At 38.8% G+C, this 24,259-nt stretch overlaps 1 long non-coding RNA gene and 1 other non-coding gene across 3 annotated transcripts; both read right to left on the minus strand.

Annotated features, from left to right (window-relative positions):
• Positions 1-1,660: 1,660 nt before the first annotated feature.
• LOC148318142 (uncharacterized) lies at positions 1,661-10,202 on the minus strand. Of its 2 annotated transcripts, XR_015839852.1 has the most exons (6): positions 9,938-10,202; positions 8,299-8,423; positions 8,148-8,181; positions 4,943-5,057; positions 3,786-3,808; positions 1,661-1,756 (listed from the first exon to the last, which is right to left on the minus strand). It is a non-coding gene; the product is annotated as an uncharacterized LOC148318142 (long non-coding RNA). The 2 variants fall into 2 exon arrangements; XR_015839853.1 differs by lacking the exons at positions 8,148-8,181; positions 8,299-8,423.
• Positions 10,203-23,840: 13,638 nt separating this feature from the next.
• On the minus strand, positions 23,841-23,912 carry trnag-ucc (transfer RNA glycine (anticodon UCC)). Its single transcript has one exon. It is a non-coding gene; the product is annotated as a tRNA-Gly (tRNA).
• Positions 23,913-24,259: the final 347 nt, after the last annotated feature.

A 24,259-nucleotide genomic window follows, 5' to 3' on the forward strand; every position in this document is an offset into this window, starting at 1 on the left:
TTCCTCCATTTATTTTCGTATACCCAATCCCTTGTGTTACCCACTCACACCCCTATACACTTTGTGTCTTGTTCAGTTGTTCCTTGTTGTCTAGTTCATTTGTATTTAGTTTCTTGTTTTCTTACAGTCTTTGTTGCTCATTGTGTTTGCCGAGTCTTCCTGTTTTTATGTTTGCTGACTTAGTCCAAGTCAAGATGGTTTCCTAGTGTTTGATAAGTTACTTTAATTCTTTTTGTTTTGGACCTAGGTTTATTTAGTGTTTTGGATTTTGACATGTTTTGTTTTTCCTTTAGTTTCTGAGCACCAAGTGGTGGGTTGAGCAATAAAATCACGCCATAGTTTCTTTAAGAGTCGCTGATGGTGCAGTGGTACATCCGCCTGGTTTTTGTGTGGGCAACGTGGGATCGGTTCCCACTTGGTGACGTTGTCTATGTCTGTCCTGTGACTGGCTTGCAACCTGTTCCTGGTGTAGTGCTGCTTTCGCCCGCAGTCAGCTGGGATAGACTCCAGCACCCTTCCGCGACCCTGTACAGGAAAAGCGGTGTGGATAATGACATGACATGATGTTGTTTCTTTATATTTTTACTATTTGAGTGAGAAACAGCTGAAGAGTAGCATCTTGTACACAAAAATAGCTGGTATTATTATAAAAAAATGTTTTTAGATAACATCCCTCATGATGGGAGGTGGGGCATATATATATATACGCGTGTGGGTGTGCGTGGCTGTGGGGTGTGTGTGTGTGTGTGTGTGTGTGTGTATGTACACTTATCTCAGAGGTCATAAAAAAAAACAACTTTCATTTCTGTTTTGACCGCCACTGCAACGCATATCCTCTTTGTTGTCCAGACAGTGTGTTTTAGGAATTTCACACAACTAATCATTTGTGTTCTTGCTGAGGAAAATTTAACATTACATGGCGCCCCTCACGAGTCCCTCGAAGTCACAAACTCTCGTTTTCTCATCCACCAAATTCAGTGAGTTGAGTTGATGCTAAATTGTTCTGCTTTTTTTTTCATCTGACCACAGCTCTTTCACTTTACGCTCTTTGTGTAAAAGCCATTTTTTTTTGTTTTTAATGAAAAAAAACCTATAGTTAGGATTTGACTTCTGTCAATCTGTTTTGTTAGAATCAACAATTATATGTCATTATAAATCACTATATTTTTGTGTGTAAATTCATTTGAGGATGATGATAACTGTGATTGGCTGGCAACCAGTTCAGGGTGTACCCCACCTACTGCCCGAATATCTATTCACTAGGAGAAGCGGAACAGATAATGGATGGATGGATGATTCCATTTATGGTTTACTGTCTGGGATTATTTATTTACTGGACAAAATATCAGTTCCAATATTTATCTTAAATGAATCTGTTTGATACAAATATAGATCACAGATAGTGATCTCCCACCAGAGACTTGACACAACTAATATTATAGCCCACACTTTCTGGTTAATTATCTTCATTTTGAGTTCTATTTGCCAGCTACAGAACTGTAGAAAATGTTGCATTTTTCTTTCAAACTGTCAAAATCATTATTAGATAAAATAATCCCCAATTAAAAAAAGTAACTCGTAACTCATTTCTCAATAAAGACAGTAATATTGTAAAGGAACTTATTACTTTTACATGAAAGTGACATGAAATATAATACATTTGGGAAGTAACTTGCCCAACACAGAAACCAGGGAATGTTTGGCTTTCTTGGGAGCAGCCAGGAGGGGGAAGCATCTCTCTTCAAAAGCCTGCTCCCTTCAAAAATGGAAGTACAAAGTAATCAAAGAAAGAATTTGTCAGGAAATAACATTTGGCTTGTTCAATCTTTTGCACCCACTTTTCCTTAAACACATACAATGGACAGAAAATGCAGAAGAAAGAAACATGTTTGTTGTTTTCCTCTGAGAGACAGTAAATGACCCACATAAGTTTCATTACTCATTCATTTAACCTCTGCTTGTGAAGAGTGAGGGAGACTGAGAAATGAATTGCATTGTGTCATTTAATTAGGAGTTTTGCTGTAAGCAGTAATCCTGTTTTTACTCATAACCTTTAACTACATAATGGATTTGAGAAGCTATTACTTTTCAAGATTTCCGTGTTTAATTATTCAAAGTAGTCACAGATATAAAATGTCAATCAGGCACGGAGACTAATGTCGCACATGCATGAATGTTATTTACTCATATGCTTGAGGAATTGTTTCAGGTGACAGGTTTGGATACCCCACCAAATTGTCCATTATGCAAAAATTCCTCGGTGGTTATTTGCATAGATATTAACATTCTGACAATTTCAAACATCACTTGTACAGTTCTAATATCTGGAACGAGCCGATGCAAGGCTCGGATTGGATTATCAACTTTAATAAGCTTTAATACACTCGGTTGAAAGTTCACTTCCACAAGTTGCTATGGATTTCTGGGCCCAGGAAGGGTGTAGGGTACTTGGATGACTCTGCAGCAGCAACTACCTCTCTCTGATCACGTTCAGGCAACGTTGTTAAAATGTCAGACAGAGTTTGTGTAGTTTCCCCCTAGAGGACATTGCAGTTCCCCGCCAACAGACTAACCCACGCGCCACGACATCCGGCCCGAGCGCGTCTATGAACCTATCTATCTTAAATATACGAGCCATGCAAGGAGCACTTGATTTACTTACTTGGTCTGCACAAAGGCTTGGTTCCTGATCTTAAATCAGTTAAATCAGGCTGCATACCTGTACAAATAAATGCTAGTTGATGTCGTGTGCCTGGAAGTCAATGCTTCTGTTTTCGAGCATGTCCAAAAGTCTAAGAGGATAACTGACGCGCTCCGCGGGCATTGAAAACCTTATTCAAATCGAGGTTTTCACTCAGGTTTGACACAGCTCTTTTGGCATGTTCACTTCCCAGACCCCCCATGGCATGGACCATGTAATAATCCTGAAAGTCTCTCTCTGGGTGTCTGCTCTCTCATAAAGAAGGAAAATGGATCATGGGGTCCAGGAAGGGAAAATGAAAGAAAAGGCGAATGAAATTACAGACCTGGCTGACTACACAAATCATGCATATCAGGTTTTATGGCTTGCCAGAAGAATTCAACACCTGTGGATCACGTAGCTATAATTGCACATGAACGCACCAGGATGGGGGCGGGAGGCACGTTGCGGTTTGCGTGTCGCTGAAAATGTTCAGTGAGAGTTTGTGCCAGTAATGCGTGTATGTGTGTATCCAAGTATACCACCTCGGAAAGAATTTGGCGGAGAGACACAAGAAAGATGATAAAGTTTCAGGAATGCCTCTTATTCACTTCTTCAGCACACCCAAGGGAAGACGGCCGTGGCCCACACAACTCACTCACGAGGCTTAATTTACCAATGTAATTACCCTGTTTATTTATCCTTCCTGCTTTTGGTGGTAAAACACAGCCAATTCATCAGATCAGGACACTTTGGACTGATGTTGGCGTTGCATCTAATTAAATGAGCCAATCAGTTCAACATAAATCACTATCCATGTGACCGCTCTGTTTAAACTTGTTCTACCTTTTGATAAAATCAACACACTGACTATCAAGAAAATAAATAAAAAAAAAAAAGCAGTTTTTTCATCTGCAGTTGCTGTGATTCATAATAATAAATTGTAAAACTAATATTTATAAGAAAATGTGTTTTATTGCTCTTGTAATGTATTTTGCGATGATCAACACAGGACGTCACTCGCTTAACAATACATCCACCAACAATTAGTCTTATCCCCAAACTCAAAAGATCAAATGTGACCGGACACAGGACCTGGACTCACTTGTGAGAGGTAGCAGTGTGCTCCTGGGAAAAAGAAGACAGACAGATTGGCTGTTAGCATGTCGGGTTACAACATTTCCTTAATTGTTTCTTGTGCCATTTTGTGCGGAATAAATAAATGGGGGCTTTACTTTCATAGCATATAAACGGGCACATCTTTGTCATTGTCTTCACACCTGCTCGTGAATTCGATCAATCTCTCCTCACCATGTTGGGCATTCCGGACTATCGAGGGTGGGTCCTTTCACATGCCCCCCCGTCGCATCTGATATTTTGGTGACACAAATGTTTATACCCACAAATTGCTAAGTTTTGATGCGGGTAATCGAACGTCATTTTGGTGAATTTGGTGGCCCGGACAGATTCTGTGTGTGGAGGATGTCATCATACTTTATTCACACACATGACAACGTGTGTTTAACCTGTGTCGTCATTGCATAATTCAATTCAATTTGATGCAACAATTCATTGCAATTGAATGCATTATTGAAATTCTTGTCTTTATTAAATGTTTTTCAAATCATCCCAATGACTATGGCAGAGCTATGGGGGACAATGATGAGGACAGTGGTCACTCTGATCAAGGAAGGTGGTTTCCAAGTGCTCACTCTATAATAACATCAAATCTAAGACTACCATGACATCACACAGATTTAGATTGTACCTCACGCTCGATGTCCCAACTCAACGAGTTGAACATGAACTTGTTAGGATGGGAAAAGTCATAATAGCCCCCCCCCCCACCCAAACACACACACACACATGTGCTAAAAGTCTCAATTCAAAAGTCCCAAACTTTGATAGTGTGTAGTTTATTATTTTTTTCCCCTTAGTTCACGGAATCAAATCAGAATCATTGAGACTCGCTAAACAAATGCAAATGTTTATTACATTTTAAGATTAAGTTGCATTTGCAAATCTGATGTACATGATGAATGCTCTTTTTCTGAACTGTAATGAGGTCGTATTTAGCAATATTTTCCTTACTATACTAGTAACGAAACAAGCATTCACAACATTCAGGGAGATTTTCCCATCAAATAAAAAAATATCAACTAAGCAATGAATTGATCTCGAAATTCTTTAGATTCAGGTATGTAGATTACTGGACAATATGTGACTTTTGGGAGTCTGCCGCTGAATAAGATGACAACTCACTCGCGTTTCCTCCCTTCCTCCTCTTCTGTCTTGTGGACGGCGACGTTTGAGCCAAATTGATTACACCACTCCATCTGCATCACGACTGGCCTCCTCCTGTGTTTGCCGCCTGCGCCTACAGCAGAGTTAGTGTACAATTACGCATAGTTTAATATATCTGCCTGCGCACCTTTAAATAAGCATCACGAGTCCACAAGGTGATTTGTCTTGCAGCCACATTACTCCATTGTACATCTTGATAGCCAGTGATCGCTCCTAGCTATGTTTAAGCATTAAATAGTGTATTATTATTTCACATAAATCACACTGAGATGTGAGGCGGGTATTCATAAATTTTACATCTCTCACAGACAGTATTTTAAGGCCTCTCTTTCTCGCTCTCCCTGTCATGTGGAATCCAGTTGCATTTCCAGATAGTACATTAAAGACGGCCCAAGCCGGGCGGTAAATTCAAAACAACATGACATGCATTTTAGATTGAGTTTGAGACTTTCGAACACATCCATCATATAACGCTGTGCCCTTGAATAAGTTCTCTGCGTGTGATCCAGCCGACCACTAAAGGATATGCACCATTTCAATACTAAAAAAGGAAGCAATAAAGACAATTTTTGATTGCAGCTAAATTGTGCATCTGTGGTTGATGATTAAACAGTCAAATCAAATCCCTTTGTGATTTTCCAAAAGGTCTATTGAGGAAATGACTTCACTCAGGAAACTGGATGTCAGTTTTGCGTACGGGCAGTCGAGTCGCCGCTGATTCGGTCAGGCTGCCGACGTTTTCTTTTCTCAGCTCTGTGTCTCTGTTCGAGCGGAAAAACGCCACCAAAGTGACAAAAGAGGAAATTGGGCTCACAGTTGTTTTGGTTACACCAAGGACAACTTACACATTTGTTTCTGCTTTCTGTCTTTGGATTTGACTTTTGGAGTGGCGTCGATTTACAAATCACTACTTATGTGCTGCTTTGAAACGTTGAACTCTGTCAAGCTTAAATTGGAGGTGATGTAATGTCGTAGGGAATGTAGCATGGATGTGGTGTAAAGAGCTATAAGTTATTCACATTCTCTACAATGAACCTTGTGTAACAGTACCATCAATTCACACCTATGTAAAGTTTTAATACAGTGCAATTTATCTAATTTGTAATGTAATGCTCTGGAAAGTATGAACCACGAGTTAAACATAACGACAAAGCAAAATTATGTTCATCCAACTACTTCAATATATACCGGATTAATTTTGTAAGCATTGTGCTTTCTCTAGGGCTTTTAAAAATATATATACTGTTGCAAAATTGTAGGGACAGACTGCTCACTTAAGTATGAATAATACAATTAATTAACTGAATCAAACACATTAATTTTAAGAAGCGTTTGTCTGTGTAAATTCTGCTCATTTATTATTTGTTCCAGCAACGCAGGCACAATTTTGGTATATGTGCAAGCAAATTTTGCAAAGCACTTTCTCCCGGCATGGAAAAATGGCGGAAGTGTAAAGTGAACCAGGGCAAAAAACCAAGTGGAACTTTAAACCTTGCCAATGTCTTTTATTTTGCATAACATGTCTTTATGAGTTACCAGAGATGAGAATGTCCAATTTTTAGGTTTGTATGTTTACTTATATCAGATCATATTTGAATAAATATCACACACATGTTTAACTTTTGTTTTGACACCAACTGTTAAAAAAAATGCAATTTCGGTTTCAGACCGTAATCATATCACATGTCATTATGCTAATTATCCCAATACGCACATACTTTTTTTTCTGGGTTTGGTCACATAATTTTCCACAAACAGTGCTTTACAAAAGGTGCCAGTATTGCTCCTTAAAATCTTCCTGTGTTAGGTTTTGTCAAAGGATGAGTAGTTGTAATTTATTTCAGATTTTTTTTAAACTTTTCTTTATATTTGTATGACAGTAAAGCTAGCTCAAATGTCACTTCAAACTTTGGCTGTTCAATTAATGGAGGTTTTATGATGAGGGCAGTTTTAGCGCAGCGTGAATTAGTCACTTTATATGATTTCCTGTGGGAAATTAGCCAGCCTCAAGGAAAAGACAATAAATGCATGCAAAAAAAAGTCTCTCAAGGTGATCCAGTAAAATTTACCATATAATGGGACCCATCGTCCATAGTTGTAGAACAGAAAGAGACTTCGTCTTCCTTTTTGCCACATAATTTAAATTATTTTCTGTAAGTCATCCACAATTTTGTCCATTCATTCAGAAGAACATTTTTGAAGTCAAAGGATAACTCATGTTAAACAGCTGGCAAAGTATGGTTTACAACTCTCAATCCCCCCCACCTGACTCATCCAAACACGCCTTTTTGAACCTTGCATTTGTGCAGTGAAAATCAAAAATGTTGTGGTTGAAGATGTTTGGAGGACACCACAACCGTCAGGTGGCCAAACTGCTTTGTTGGACATATCTCAATCCAGATTGCAACCATGCATCTCAATTAGGCTTCATTTTCACTAAGAAACCATGTCTCTATTTTTTTTTCCTGCACCGAAGATTAGTATTTAAATGGCTGGGGGGACTTCGGTGCAGCAACAAATGTTTTTGTAAAAGTCATTGCAAATTGGAGTTTGACGAGACGCCAGGACAGTGAGTTGAGGATTGGGGAGAGTGAGGGAAAAATGTCTTTGAACTAGTTTTTGCTTGCTGAAAATATTGCTCCTGGGTTGATGTTCCGTCTGAAGTGTTTCACGGCGGTGGGAATTTAGAAAAAGCACAGCGCCAAGTGATTCATTGAAAAGATGGCACACATTCACAGGTATTCTGTTCATGTGACATCACCCTGTGTAAAATTGACAGCGGCATGTTGATTGAAGCTTTGTTTTTTTCACTCGGTCATCGCTTCGCAATCGCTCATTAAAATGAATGCGCAAGTTATTTTTAATTAATACGCTTTTTTTTAACCCCTGCCCCCCTATGGAAAAAAAAATTCCACTTTCAAATAGACGGGTCTCTGTTTTCAACTGATTCTCTTTTCATTATTTGGAAGAACATGTTTTCGGACACTGACAAGTATGGGCTGGCTGAGTGTTTCTCCTTTAATGTTGGAAACTATGCTCCTGTCAGCCTGTCCACACACACGCACACACGCACACACACGCATGCATACAATTGGCAAATCTACCTGGAAGAATAATTATTGCAGCTATATTAAGCAATCATAATTCAGACGTGTTCCCTTACAAGCTGTCATCCTGGATTTCAACAGGAATTACATCTGGGTCGATAAAAAACAGAAAAAACAAAATCAAGATGAAACAATTTAATTAAATTTGTTAATGGTACATCACCTGCTTTAAAGTAATTTTAATAACGGCATTGATTAAATACTTACAGACATGACATAACCGTAAGGGATATCCAACGCAGTGTGTCTTCATGCTTGCCTGTTTGTTTGTATTTCTGACAAAGACACTCATGGCTGTGACTGCATTAAGGGCGGGGAGCAGCAGTGTCCCGCTAAAACCAGCAGATGAAGTTATTGTTTCTTTTTGGTATCATGGTCCATTGATTACATGTTCATCAATTCCATGCGCTGATCATCGAGGGGTTGTGAATCAACCACTTTATTTTAAGAGAACTACTATAGCTGTGACAAAGCGCTGCACATAAAACACAAAATGAAAAGCACCTTTGACTTTAACATTCAAAATACAGGTGGTGTAGAGATTGTTTACCTCCTTGTTGCAAAGACAAAGCTTTGTGTGTTGGGAAGGAGCTAATTTTAGTCTGGGTGGTTACGGAGAGTTTTCCTCAGCTGCACATGCACTGATGGTGCATTTTTAAAAATTCTAATTAACTAAGTTATTTATTCACAGTAATTACAGTTTGTGGCAATTTTATATAATTAATTAATTTAAAATAGTGGAATGTTTTTTATGCTATTCAGAGCAATGTTCAGTCACTATTCCCATAATATTGCAAGTACATTTATGTCATTTGAGTAACTGTGATGCCTATAGAGTAGGGTGATCACATTCGTGATGAAAATGTGTAATTCTGAATTATTAATAAAAGGCCAATTTATTTTCTTTATTTTTATTTATACTGTTGTTTCCATTTCTGTTGATGCCAAAATGATCATTTTCACTGCATTAATATGGTAAATAACATTAATTCTGTGATTAAAAATTATGAAGAGGAAATAAATGGTTGATTTCTTCTGGGTCAGGACCAGTAAGGAGGCTGAAGGCTTTTTTTTTATTTTTTTTTTAATGCAAACGTCCTAGATCCATAGTGAGAGCCATAGCAACGCCCTAACAAAGAAAATGCTTTTGTTTGACAAGCTCAGGTATTCTTTGGGAATGACGTAATTTGTAGGAGTAGCCGTTGTACTGCATTATTGATTGTCTGATGAGCTGCTCTTCTGACATTGTTGTTGCGTTATTCGCCGAAATGCCTCGCCGCTGCGCAGCGATGTATTGTTCGCATTATGGTAAGTATCTGTTTGAGTGCCCCCCCCCAAAAAAAAAAAAAAGATAGGGCACGTGAATTAACCAATTTCGTTCTGGTAAAGAGAGGGAATTTCAAGCCAGTGTCGCTGAGTGTTCTTTTCCACAAGCACTTTGAAGATGTCTGTTTGCACAACTGTTTTGCTTGTTATAAAGAGTTTGCAAAAATGTATTAAATATTTATTATCCATTTTGCAAAACGTGTGGTGTGTTGCATGCATTGGCTGTGAATGTGGAGTGCGCATGCGCTGAAGAACGGTGAGAAAGGAGGAAAAAAGACGAGAACGAGTGATGACTGTTGCGTGAACAAGGAGCCGAGGAGACGATATAGAAGAGAGTATAACAGCAAGTGTGTAGATGTACTTTAAATAACTTACCAATGACAATTTAGGAAACCAACCCACTATAAAGTGTGGTCTCAGTACGAGCAGAATAATCTCACCGTGCGTCATTTACAGCACAACATAGCATCGGAATTAAAACAATAACACAAAGGTAATTACCCAAGCCTATATATCTTACCATTCTTCCAGTCTCGATGAGGCTCGTCTCCACTCCATGTCCAGGGTTCTGCCAAAATGTCCTGCCTGTGCGAATTGTCCTTTCGGAAGCTGAATTAACAGGTGCACAATATCGTCGGTCTCCTGAGTTTCTGGCTAATTCCAACAAGCTCCTCTTCCTCCAACTCTTCAAATACCTGGATCCCCTCAGATATATTTGAGATTTTGCTTTGTGAGTCAATTACTGACTGCCTTAGAACACTTTTTTATGTTGAACTCTGCAATAGTTGTCTTGGAATGACGTCACACTTCCGGGTTTGTCGCTCGGCAGAATCTCACTTAGAGTAATCATTATCAAATATACCAAATAAAATATATTTTTCCATGCGTTATTATTTGTATTAGGTCTCCTTGTAACACAAATACATTTTGTTTGGCATTTAAGAGGAGCTCTGATAACTTTTATATGTAGAAGGACTGGATAGAATTATTATTATTATTTTTTTTTAAGTTTGCATCGGCTCCATTTTGTGTGATGTACATCCAATTAAGAAGTGTCACTGGAAGGTTCTAGAAATGTTAGAAAGTAGAAGAAAATGTTTTCTGTTAAGATGTAGCGTTGATTACTTCACAAGTCATTTCAGAGAAACAAGTCATTTGATGTCTTGAAATTTACACTCTGGTGAAATATTATTTTGACAATGTTGTACTGTCAAACAGATGATAATATTGGATGACGAAGCATATCATTTTCATTTAGATCGAGAAATGATTATTGTATTTTGAAATTTTGAAAATTGTGAGAAATTCTCTAAGTGGTAAATTTGAGAATGCACCAATAATAATAATTTGCCCTTTATTAGTCCCACAATGGGGAAATTCGAGATTCGAACCCAGGTCTCCTGGGGAGACTGGGTCCTGAACGCGGCGCCTTAGACCACTCGGCCATCCTGGCAGCCAAGAAGACTGGAACGTAAAAGAAACAGAAATGTACAAATTGATTATTTTATTTATGTGATGTGTTTAATTAAAGAACTCGAGATGTGATCTTCTCCTGCTTTCAACCTGCTAATACAGGTAAACGTCTGTTCTTGTACAAATGTGATTGGAACATCTGAATTTGAAACCAATATAAAAAAATAAAAAAAAACAGAGCAATGTATGACCTTAGGTTGTGAATATTTTTCATTCTAGTCTGAAAATTGACACATCCCGTCTTTATTCTCTCATGTTAAAACAAAGCACTTGGCTGTCTCTTTTGGCAGCGTTTGGGTGTGCCCAAATTCCACTCTTTTGAAGTGAACTTGTCACGGGAGATTTGCATCACTGGAGCTCGGCGCAATCAAGGGCTCAAGGTTAAATGTTTGCGGTGCACCACTTGAAACATCCCGAGACGAGGTGTTACGGGATGAACGCTCACCTACGCACACCTGCACAGACGCACTGTAAAAGGGGGGAAGCCTACATGGTCACATTCCTCTCCGGCTATAAAAAAAATACATGCATGCACAAACGCACACGCTCGATCTTATCATGCGCAGAAATTCAATTGCACTCATGTATTTTTTAAATAACACTGCCTTTTCCCGCAAATCAACACAAACGGCGCATGTCGCCTCTAAAACAGACTGCAGCAACACAACATTAAGCTGTTTTCTCCTCTCTGTTATCTCCAACTTCCTTTTTGCCCTTTGGTTAAACATTCTCTTGGCATGCATGATCTCATTTAACTTTGATTTCCTCTTTTTTTTTTTTTTTTTTTTCCCCCCTCCTCCAAGACGGCATCCTCAATGGTTCCAATTTTCAGTCCATTCCCCAATTTTCAACTTCAATGACAGACAACACACACTGGAATGGCTGTTCAGCTTAAGAAGGGAATTGGTAAGTGATGATTTTAAATGCTGTTTAAGATAAAATGGAGAGTTTGGAGCAGATAAGAGCCTCGTTCGGGTCGAGTGCAGGAAGCTTGGAGATAGTGGCTCGCATGTGCTCTGACGTTACTGTGGCTGCAAACCACGTGTGCTTCGTGTTACAGTCCTGATTGAGATGACGTATCAATTTTGGTTACATACAAGTAAGATTTCTGCATGTGAAAGATTTTTCTTTAAATGTTACAATCTGCAACAAAAATACAATTGTTTATTCGTGATGTTTTACTAGAGAAAATTTCAAACAACACATTTAAACAATAGGTGTTTTTATTAAAAAACAGCTGCTTAAAAAAAAAAACTTTTCATCTAAAATTACATGAATCTTTTTACAATGACCACAACAGTGTGTACTGAAATTAGATTAGAATTAGAATTAGAAATCCCTTTGCAGATTACGTATTATTAAACATTTAAGTTGATGGTGCCCTTTACGGATATTTACGGTACTTTCTGCATTCTTGATTAACCTCTCATGCATGAAAGGAACGTGTCCATCGCGAAAGGCAGCAGCTCATTGTGGAGCTTTTAAGTACGTATTTTATGTAATCCCTTCTCCTCAATAACATGAAGCGAAAGGATTGGGAAAGTCTGTTTGCAGCAAATTTTGAGTAGGAGCGAACCTGGGAATTCTTTCTCATTCACTCTCTCCGCAACTCTGTCATGAAATAGAGCGCACATTTCCATATCAATCGGATTAGTTCCAAGAACAGGGAAGTAGGAGTAATGTAAGCAACCGTACAAATTTAAATATAGGACATCAAACATATTGTTAGGCACTCGTTTATTTTTGAAGCAGCTCTGGCTCTCTGTGTCTTTCTGTGAAGATGAAACGAAAATGCAATGTTTTTTTTTTCCTGCCCTGTTTTATTTTCATTTCATCTTGAACGGCGGCGAGTGTGTTTCAACATGTCGACCAGGCATCCTGCACTCTGCAACTCTCAACGTTGACTCCCCCAAAGTGACGACGCCATATAAAACGTAATACTTACACACTAAAGAAATGAAGTATCTCTCACAAGCAGATGATTCTAAAAGTAAAAGGGAAAGGGTCAAAGGTCAAGGCTTGATGACGTTAGAACCTCTGCTCTATTCATTTTTTGCATGTTTGCGTTAAAATATCACAAAAACAATCATGTTGATCTTGGCAACATGCTTTTTTTGCTTGAAAATAAATGACGTGGTATAATACAGTATTTTGGAAATTGTTGGGAAAAGATGCTTTTTGTGTAAAGATTTGAAGGCGATAATGTGCTTAGTTTTCATTATTTATTTATTTATTTTTTAACCTTAAAGGTGATGTCAACCCCAAAACATTGTTTGCTATTAAATGTTCGATACGCCTTCACAAGTCAAATCACACACATGACATTCTGATTAATTTTGCATTTGTGGAATATGCGTTAAGCCACAAAGTCCACCGCGTTTTAGCCATCTCAGGGGCAGCCATTTTGTTAAAAAACTTGCTTCGTAGCTCATATTCCACGAATGCAATTTCAACCAAAATGCTGTGTTCTGACTAGTGGCCCTGTGTAGAATATATTCTTGTACAAAAAGTTTTGGGGTGAATTCCCCTTTAAATAATGCAATTTCCACATACGTACGTATATATATGTTTTGAAAATGTCATATGAATATTTGTTATTAAGGGTGCCCCGATAGAACATTTTTCGCTTCTGATCTGATTCCGCTATTGCGGCATTGGCATAAAGCCTGATGCGATGTCAGCTGGAATGATACATGCTGTAATTTATTTTTTCAATATGAATTGATAGAAGAGACTTGATCAAGTTATACTATTAAACAGAATAACAATAGTCAGCAACGGGGGGTATGAGAATATACGAACATTTGGGTGACAGAAATTCAACGTCAAACATGAGAATGTCCTGCACTTGAATAAAATAAATGCAAAATAAATCAAAGGAGGGCTGCAGACTTTTTTTGTACTGGCTGTAAATGTTTTTTTTTACTATGTTGTATCAGCTCCAAAGTTAAAGCTAAACATGGCAACTTGCATAAGTTCCCTTTTACAATTTATGTTAATTTTCCCATTTTTAAAATTCTGTGAGGAACATTACTGCAGAACTGCACATGGGAGTGTTTTCTGATATCGGACCGCAAACCGATACAAATATATGCTCCCCTATTTGTTATTATTCTTACTATTACTACGATTGGCTGGCGACCAGTTGGGAGCCCCGCCTCTCGTCCAATGACAGCAGGGATATGCTCCAGCACGTCCACAACACTTCTAAGGTTAACAGGTTCCAAAAATTAAGTGGTGGATCATTAAAATGTCTAATGTTAGTAGTAATAGTAATATTGTTATAATTTCTTTATTAGTTTTACTTACATGACTTCCTGCTGGCAGTGTGGCTTCAACTACCGACTGTCTCTTTATGTGATCTGTGATTTATTGGCCAACTGATCCAGTCAACGTTTCGCCAGTCAGCTGGGACCCGCAACATATTGTCATCGATATAGAAAATAGATGGTGAATTATTTCTGGATTGTATATAAATATCTAATTATATTTATTTATTTTTTTGAAATTATAGTCACATCTTTTCAAATAGACCCACTGTAAAAGCGAAACTACCAAAAAAAAAAAAAAAAAAATCACGTCTGGATTATTCAGCAGTCTGGGACCAGACAGTAGCTATGTCTGGATAAAAAGATGGCTAGATGGAAGTCTCCCTGCCTCTCCACAAGACTTTTGGACTTATCCTGTCTTTTTTTAATTGAAAAAACAGCTATGCTGTGTTTTCTTGGGATTTGTCCCTTTACATTGTAGCTTCCAAACAGGAAAACCAATAGTGGGAATAGACCTCTGAATGTAATTAATTTTGTGGGGACAGGGGGTATAGGGGGACTATTATTGCAGGAGGAAGAATTCTAATCAGTTGCAGATTCCTTCCTGTTTGCTTAGCGTGACCGTAGCCAATTACTAGTGAACTCAGTGTTACAGTTTCACTTCCTGTGCTACCCAAAGAATGGACCGGATCTGCTGCTGCAGACCTTGGCAGGATGGCGGAAGAAAAGATGACTAAAGGACAAGACACGATACATGAAAGAGTGACTGTAAGAAAAATGGCAGAAGTCTGAGATAAAGTGAAAACAGGTGGTAAAAAGTCAAAGGTGGACTGACACAAGACTACATACTGTACAGCATGACCTTTATCCACCCAATACAGAACATGGCATGTGGTTTACAAAGGAAATGAAAGGATTCCGGACTTGACTTCACTTGCCGGTTGAGCTGTTCTCATGGAACAGCTGCACAGCGAGGGACTGAACTCAAAAGTCACAAATGCAATAACAGGTAACTTGATCATTCCAGTGACATTAGCGAGAGACACAATTTGGCATTGCTGGGTTCCCCTAAATCAAATTAAAGCGCTGGACTAAACAACGGAGTAACAATCGACAAGACATACACAAATTTGCATAATAGGTCGGTTTTCTTTTTCTTTTGCAGAACACACGTAACTCACTATGTCATGGTACTTCCTGGGAAATTCTCCATGGTTATTAAGAATGATATCGCTCTTGCTGAAGGCTTGCCAAGCAAGTATATTCCATATTTCAACAGAGTTTGTAAGATGTATTGCTCAGTAGCTTATATATATATATATATATATATATATATATATATATATATATATATATATATATATATATATATATATATATAAATATATATATATATATGTGTGTGTGTGTGTGTTTGGTCAGCTGTCAAAATTTAAGTTAATGTAAATAATTTTTGTATTTTATACACTTCAATCTGTACTTTTCAAATATTGCAACATATTAGCTGTACATCGTTAGCACATGATCTCAGAAAAAAAAAAAAAACACCCAGCTAAAGTTACCACTGGGCCTTGCAAAGCAACACTGCTGGAGTGTGGTGCTTGTGGGGAGTTTTGAGAAATGTTTCTGAGAAAAATGCCTGTAAAGATGTCTCTTTTTAGATCATATTAAAGAATCAAAGAAAGCTGTTGGAACAGTCTTTGAATTAAATATACTTCATATTTGGTGATTTTGCATTAATTCCAATATCTGTTGATAAATCTGTCAATAAATATCTGTTACAAGCTTCACAAAAATAGTAGTTGAAAAATGTGATTAATCACAATTGATCATGAATTTTTTTGGGTGATTAATTAGTTATATGATATATATATATATATATATATTCTATATTTTTATTTTAAATATGGGTACGGGAAACAACAATCTTGTCACATATTACAGATTGCAATCCCAAATACCCGAAAAAAAAAACGACAAATGGATAATGCTCCTCGTTTCTCGTCACTCATTCTCTTGGGCCTCCCCATTCATCCCAATAGTTTTCCCCTGTAATTTTTTGGGGGGGAATATTACTTCCCAGCCTGAAGGTGTCCCATTATTTACTTTCACTTTTAAGATCGTTGTTTAGTCGTAAAATTAGAGGCGGGTGAAGACCGGGAACATGTAACGGGACATTAATTCATTCACTGTAGCGACATTGCAAACATAAATCAAGATGTTTTGGTCGAAGTTTCAGTGCAGTGTTGTGGAGCTGCAACTGCTGGAAATTGTAATCATCACCAAGATTTATTGGTACCGGTTCACAAACAAATGTACTGACTAAATTGCAATTATTGACCGGTTCGGTCTGTTCATGTTCTTTGTTACTTTATACTACAATTATCTGCATTGATTGTAAATATTTTGATAAATGAGAGTATACTCACTTTGTAATGTTAGTTCATCATTCACATTTGCTTTGATCATGGTTAAAAAAAATATCCAAAAAAACAAAGTAAGGCAATGTAAATTTAAAAAAAACCCTCACCTTTTGCACTCATTTTTTTTCCATTTTATTATTTGGGAAAATAACGGTTCTGGTTCTGGAAACGGAAAAGTTGAGCATTCTTCTGTATATACTGGAAAAACACGCGCAACTTAGCAGCCTCCATTCTATCCGAAGTGAACGAGAGGTCCAAGTCGCTAAACTAATCCTGGTAAAACGGGATCCTACACTTGCAGCCGCCTCTTCCGCATCTGCTGCCTTGGATCGTTTCACAAACACAAAGTATTCCTGGAAGAATTGATTCTGTTAGCAAGTACATTGATCACACACATGGCCCAAGGACAGAAGATGGCTTTACAAGCAATAAGATGGGAGACAATTATATTATTTTAGTGAAATAAGACAGAGTACATGCAGTGAGTGCCAATAGTCCAGGCAGGGAGAGCTCAGGTGATCTTTCCGGGGGAGTTTGGGACACCCAGCCCCCCCTCTGTGGCTGCCTCTGTGTGTTTGTGTTCCATCCTCAAGTGGCACAGTAATCCACTCAACTTTCCTCCACCCGCTTCTCTCAATGCAATCAGGATGCGCAGGCTCACCCGTGATTGTGTTCATTTGTAAAAGCATCCAAGACAAAATTGAACCCCAAGGCTGATAAGCTATAAAGATGCTGATCAGATCGCGACTAAGGAGTCCACACTTGAGGGCACAAGGTGCCAGGGCTGGAGCCGAAAGAGCAATGACTCTGCACGCCTCACTCGGAGCAAGGCGGCCGCCCCGGAATACCAACAAGGGAGGAGAAAAAGACAAGAAAGTGCAGTTTGATTTTTCATCCCCCCCACATAACAGGAGGATGGCAGATTAGCAGGTGTTCGTATTAAATTTCATGAGGCGTCTCAAAAGAAGAGCACTCAGAGAAGGCACACCTTCAAATTTGGCACATGTGAAATCTTCCAATCAATGCATTAATTTTATTTTTTTTTCCTTTCCGAATGTTCTGAACTCCAGTTTTGACAGCAGTATTGTGCCTGTCTGTCGTTTATATTACGCTTTTGTTCTTGAACTCGAACCAACGGCGCCTCTGCTGGTTTTGTCTGCGTATTGCCTACATATTGCCTCAATTGTTTTCAGAACGCAACAATCAGATCCACGCAGTGCAACGATGGATCAATTAATTACTGTGGCTTTCGCTAAATGCTCGACCGTAGTTTTATCTCGTAATTTCCCTATGGATACTCACAAAATTTTAACGGGAGCGTTATTTGAGTCCCACCACAGCATCGTGCAAATGAGTTGCATAAGTAAATGCACAAACCCATGCCATTAAAACATAACAACCTCGGTGAAAGCCCAAGAGCTATTATTCAGTCACTGCATGTTCCTCGACTAGTAAAAACGATTTACTGGAGAGTAAGCCGGTGAGGCCTAAACGCATCCTGCTTATTTCATTTCATATTATTCTTCACCATTCGCTATTTTGCCCGCTTTACTTGTCGTTTCTCGCAGCCATTGTGCCCAATCGCAGCGTTACGATGATCAACGCTCAAGCGTTTTTTATGCTAAAATGTAAAAATTCCGAAGATAGACAGATGGCGAGAAAGGGGAGGATCTCAGGATGTTTTTTTCCCCTCTCCATCCTCGTGGCCCTGGTGCGTTAAATGTCAAAGAGCAGTCAGCGGGAGAGACTGATTCCAGGAGGCGATGTGAATGGGATGATTGAAGACCTGCTTTGATTGACAGCTCTTCCTCTCCTGCTCTGCCCTGAGGGTGATTGACAATGTGGTTCATCTCACATTTTGTGACTGAGCTAATCCAGTAAATTCCTACCAGACGTAGCGGCAACTCAGCAGAGACTTGCCACTCCTTTTCAAGGTGGAGTTTTTATTTCATCTCCTCTTCCCCAAAATAAATGTTTTTGCATCTGCGCCGCAGAAAACAAACCAGAGGGGGGACTATAATTAAGTGTAAGTATATAATTAAAAGAGTTATGAAAAGTGCAAGTTTTCGATGAATTAAAATGCGGACTAATTACATGTGGGAATTAACCTGCTGTTACGCTCGTGATTAACATCGTCATAGGGTTCTGTCTCAATATGCTGCAGGTTGCAAATGGGATCACCTCACTTGAGCGATTGATCTCCTGCCAAATTCTGTAAATTAATTGACTCAACAGTGACAGCCGACTATCTCAAACATCCCCACCCCATCTGCCGACAAGGTGAGAGGCTCATCCTCTCGACCTTGCACCTGTATTTTGATGTCAGCCCTTTTCCAGACATGACACCCACTGCAGCTGTGTTTTCAAAGAGAATTATAGACACACGCACATGCAAACAAGAGACAATGTTCAAATTGGAGACGTCCTTTCCTTCCCGAGTGTGTGTGTTTTTTTCCGGAGCATTGCAGCGGCTGTCTCAACGGCGCTTTCTTTAGCCCCGTGCACCGCATCGACGATGCCGCCATGTATGGAGTGTGAGAAATACTTGACACTTTCATTAATCATCATTCCTAAATGATCACTCTGTGAGGCTACGCATTTAAGCGTGATTAATTGCCAAGCGAGCCCAATCAAGCGATGAATTACCTGCCTAACCTTTTGCAGGGAAACCCAGTGTGGTTAACTGTGTCAAGGAAAATTAAGAGGTCACAATAATGAGAATCAATCACAGCCCCCATTTAAAAACACTCATGGTAATTGGCGAATGTATTCAGAGACCTTAGCAAAAAAAACTATTTAAAGCCACAATCAGGAATCATTTTTAGGGATCCCTCTACAGTTGTGAAGTGTAACTCCAAAGCTGGTGACTGCAAATTAACAGGGTTGAATGACATGATGATCAACTAAGGTCAAATTATTTGAATTTTGGACATACATTTTTTTGCTGTCCAATGAAAATATTAATTATATATAATAAATATTTCTCAAGTTTTTAATCAAAACATCGTTTTGGCAATATAGTTTTCATTTATATTGTTCATTTTTTGGTTAAATATATAGTGGTGAATGTTTGTTGACTTGACAATGTCCAATTATCATCTTATTATCACATATAAGAAAGTTGTGAGGTATGAATAGTCATCATATATAATTGTATTGCCTAGTCTTGCTGCTTTTTTCCCGATTTGCATCTATATAATACGCACAGTATTTAGTATTCTGTTTGTTATTTAAGGTATTCATATGAATAGATATTGATCACTCACTGTAAATCTATATTTAATTGATACACGGTTTCTGATGATGACTATTGCTGTTGTTCACATCACATTGTTTATTCAAAGACATTTTTCAGTATACGTTTGCATATACTGTATTTGTTTTCATGCTACACTGGACACACTGCTGCTCTCATTTTGGTTATTTGCATTGTCTGATGTAAATACACAGTCGAACCTTTTGAATTATTTCCGATTGAAAGCTGTAAATCTGCAATTCCCCCTTTGTAAAAATAATTAAGCTTGTTCAGTATTTTTTTTTAATATAAGAATATCCTTATCAAATTGTGTAGTCTTAGCAAATGCACAACCTTGTAAAATGTTTGTGGGGTCATGACCTTCACTTTCTAACTTCAATGTATGAACAAAATCTAAAATCCTATAACAGCGCATATTGCGTTAGCATGTCCAGGAAGAGGAGAACATAAACAAATGAAGCCTCATAATTGCATGAGGACAATGCACCATTCAAATCCAAGCCATTCCTTCTTGACATAGCCAATACATCTGTCATGCCGGCTTTTTTTTTTTTTTTTTAATAATTAAAAAAAGAAATAGAAACATACTAATGAGATAACTTAACTTCAGGGCTTTGCCGCTCCACCGACTATCATATTAATGTATTCCCATGTGAATTAAACGCATCATCAAACACCTAAGTTGCCTCCATATTTTCCCGTGAAGATGATGGCTGGACACAGGGGTCTACCTTGCCCTCTGAAAAATGAAGGGCATTCTTCGTTATTATACCTCTTGTGATTACTTGTTAATAGCCCCATACTAAAAGGTCCGACCCTTCCAAATTGACAACATTATTCGGAATTTTGTTTTTTATGAGAATGACATTGTATCGGTCACTAAGTCATTAAGATATGGATATGATCTATTAGTACTTATTTCCTCTTTGTTGGAAAGTTTCATATATTTTGATTGACTCATTTTTACTATATTAAGTATATTAAAAATTCAGTCGGATTGTACTTCGATTCCAATATGAACTGTTGCTTAGACTTTTCGTTCTCTCTTCGTTCTGTTTTTGCGGCCTGACGCTCTACCACTGTCGTCGGTGCCTGTGACTTTTCTTCACCTCACTACACGAGCCAAGATACTTCTCATCGCCAAAGACGTCCTGTTATTACACTTCTTTCCTCTCACTGCCTGACAGCCTCAACTGTCTCATAAGGGCAAATTGGAGATGGGAGACAAAACACTGTATGGAGAGTTATTTTCCTATCGATTCAGATTTAGATTTTTCAACAATTTTACATTTCAACCCTAAATTCTGTTCCTGTTGACCAATTTCAACAAAACATTTTTGCAGATCGACATGTTTAACTTGTCCCAGCTTTGCAAACGTAAGTGTAACCTTTAACTTAGTAAATATGTGTATATAACACAATCCTGATCCCGTGGAGTGTTTTTTGTTTAAAGGCCATATTTTGCTGCGATACTCAAGTGAGGAAAGACACTTTTGTGGTTGCCAAATATGCGCTCTGGGTGGAGCAACCCTAAAATGTGGGTGTTTCCTGTCAAATCGGGCCCTGCGTGCTTGCTCTGCATATTAGCCCATGGACTTTCCTCTTCCAAATGTCAGAAGCTGTAAGAAGTAGGTTTGACGTGATCAACATTTTTTTTGGTTGATCAGCGAGTTTGAAAAAAAACCAAAACAATATTCTATTACAGATTTGATCAGAAGATGGTGCAACATATCTATTTAAACTACTTGTATATCTACTCTATAGCCCACACCCGCCAAAGGGAAAATGCAAAAACAAAACATCAAGATTTTAACCTAAAAAACGCTGATAAACATTAAATCTAACATGTAATGTTTACATGTTTACAACTGTCTTTCTCTGATATTAATGAAAAGACAAATACATTGCCAATCATTCAGGTGGCCGGGGCTTTTACTGAAACTATTGCTATCTTGGTTCAACAGTTGGAAACTAGTCCATACTGTCACGGTCCGGGTTGAGGTAGGTGAGGACCCAAACGCAGGGAAGCCAGGCAGGGGTAACTTAAAGGGCATTTAATAACAGAAAACAAAAGGCAAACGAGGAACTTGGAAAAACTGGACGACGACAGGAAACCAACGACAGGAAACCAACGACAGGGACAGGCGACAGGAACAGGCGACAGGAACAGGCAACAGGGACAAGCGACAGAGACAAGCGACAGGGCCAAGCGACAGGGACAGTGACAGTGAAAATGACAATGAACCAACAAGAACCGAAAGCAACCAGGGAACTAAATACACACAAATTGACGAGACAACGAGGAGCACCTGGACATGACACGGAGGGTTGGAAGGACCGGATTGGTTAATACAAGGGCTTGGGTAAACAAACACAGGTGGACACAATAGACAAGACACAGGAACAAGGCCAAAACATGAAACCAAATACTAAACCAAATATAACAAATACAAATCATGACACATACACCTACTTACCAGCTAAACCAAGTAGCCTAAGCCTGCTCCTTTTGGCTGTACAAGTCCCGGTGCTCACACATTACAATGCTTATTTTGTTCTACACTGTTTGTCCAATTTATAGCTGGCATATATGCGCCGCATATGCAGCGGCGGGCCGTCAAGGCCTTCAAAGGCCTTCTCTGCTGGCCGATCATAATCAAGAAAAAATGATCATATTCTTCACATTGATGTCATATTATGTCCTAGCGTTGTATTTTTAAGTGAGAGTTTTTATCCAATCAGAATTACGCTAGCTCGTGTTGCCAGGCAGGTGTCACAACATCTGTAGTGTGCACTATTCTTTCAGAGGCCTTCAGATGCAATTGTGCAAGCATTTGTTCCGTCATCATCAATAGAGTTTCAGATTTGCTAGACAGTTGCTCTAGCCAATTAGATCACGAGTTGGTTACAGTGAGCCTTCTGGCTGGCCTTATGCTGAAGGTGATGAACGCGTCTTGTGATTGGATACTCACTCGTGAGGGGGCAGCACTATGTGGAATCAAGCGTCACCGTCAGTCGTAACTGGCGACCGTTCGAAAATCTAAAATATTTTCGTGCTTTTTAAACCACAATGGCCAAGGGAGGGAAAAGTGTGGATTAATAGAATATACACTTGCAAGGCCATTTTAAAGACAGACCTTTCAAGAGAAGCTAGGTCATCCAACACTTGCTCAGTTTTGTGTAAGTGTGTTTCTATATATTATTTGTCCAGCCGTGGTGTCATAAATGATGGTAATATGAGGGGGATTGATTCAAGTCCGACTAAGTAGGACTTCACTGAAGGCCCAGGTGTGAAATGCACGGCTCGCCACTGCGTGTATGTGACGAAGTAAGCTTCTTGACGGCGTTTGGATCTGGTGTAGCTGTACAGATTAGCCCCTATCTGCGAAAACTGAATCAGAATCAAAATGCTCTGGAGGATGTGTAGGGGCTGAGCGTCACAGTCTGGGGTCTGTTGGTCAGAAAGTCCTTAATCCAGGTGCGTGTGAGGGACTGTATTTACTTTATACGTAATTGCATTGTGAGAATTGCTCAACTCGTGTTCGATATGACCGCAGTGTATCTTGTATCCTCGTTGAGCAAAGGTTTCGTGTGCCTGTCAAAAACGTGTCCAGCAATTCACATAATTCACACTGACTGATGAAAGCTATTTTTAATTATAGAGATTTTAAAATTAAATAACACACATACTGTAGCTCATGATTTTTTTCATGGAGAGAGAGAGAGAGAGAGAGAGAGAGAGAGGGAGAGCACACGGACGCAATACATGCGGCTGTATGAAGAAGCAATTGAGAGCCAAAATTAGTATCTTAAATAATGTCATTTGAGTAAAGGGATGAAGTGCAATAAATACAGCTATCTCTACCGTGTGACCCCCGTCCGAGACCATCTGTAAATTTGCCTTGTGTGAAAGGAAAAGTATGAGAAAGGTTCCAGTATATGACAATATAGATAAAGATGGCCTTTATTAGTCCCACAATGGGGAAAATTAAAATGAAGTGCTGCGTTGGCCGGGAATCGAACCCGGGTCAACTGCTTGGAAGGCAGCTATGCTGACCACTATACCACCAACGCTATAGCTGCATTTGGCGCTTGGGGGTTGAAATGTGTCTCCTGGTGTTTAGAATGCGAGTAATGTCACTAGATTTTGGGCACAACTTCAACCGCTCATAATGTCAATTGTTGAACTCTACGCAGCACAGCAGTTTAGTTTGTTTCGGCAACATCCTTCTGTGAGTGGCAGGCTTAACAAATATTAAAGATTTGGGGTTGTGAATAGATACAAGATGCAAATAAGTCCCAAGTGACGAAAATGTATGCTTTTTCAACAACCCTAACAGTCGCCAAATAAAGGCCTGAAAAAGTTTTGAGCAATGAGGCTTGCAGTTAAGGTGTGACTGAAATGTTGGTTTGAATATTTC

This window comes from Idiotropiscis lumnitzeri, chromosome 19, assembly GCF_059441095.1.
Source record: "Idiotropiscis lumnitzeri isolate Australia: NSW breed Sydney's pygmy pipehorse chromosome 19, RoL_Ilum_1.0, whole genome shotgun sequence".
Classification (NCBI taxonomy): domain Eukaryota; kingdom Metazoa; phylum Chordata; class Actinopteri; order Syngnathiformes; family Syngnathidae; genus Idiotropiscis; species Idiotropiscis lumnitzeri.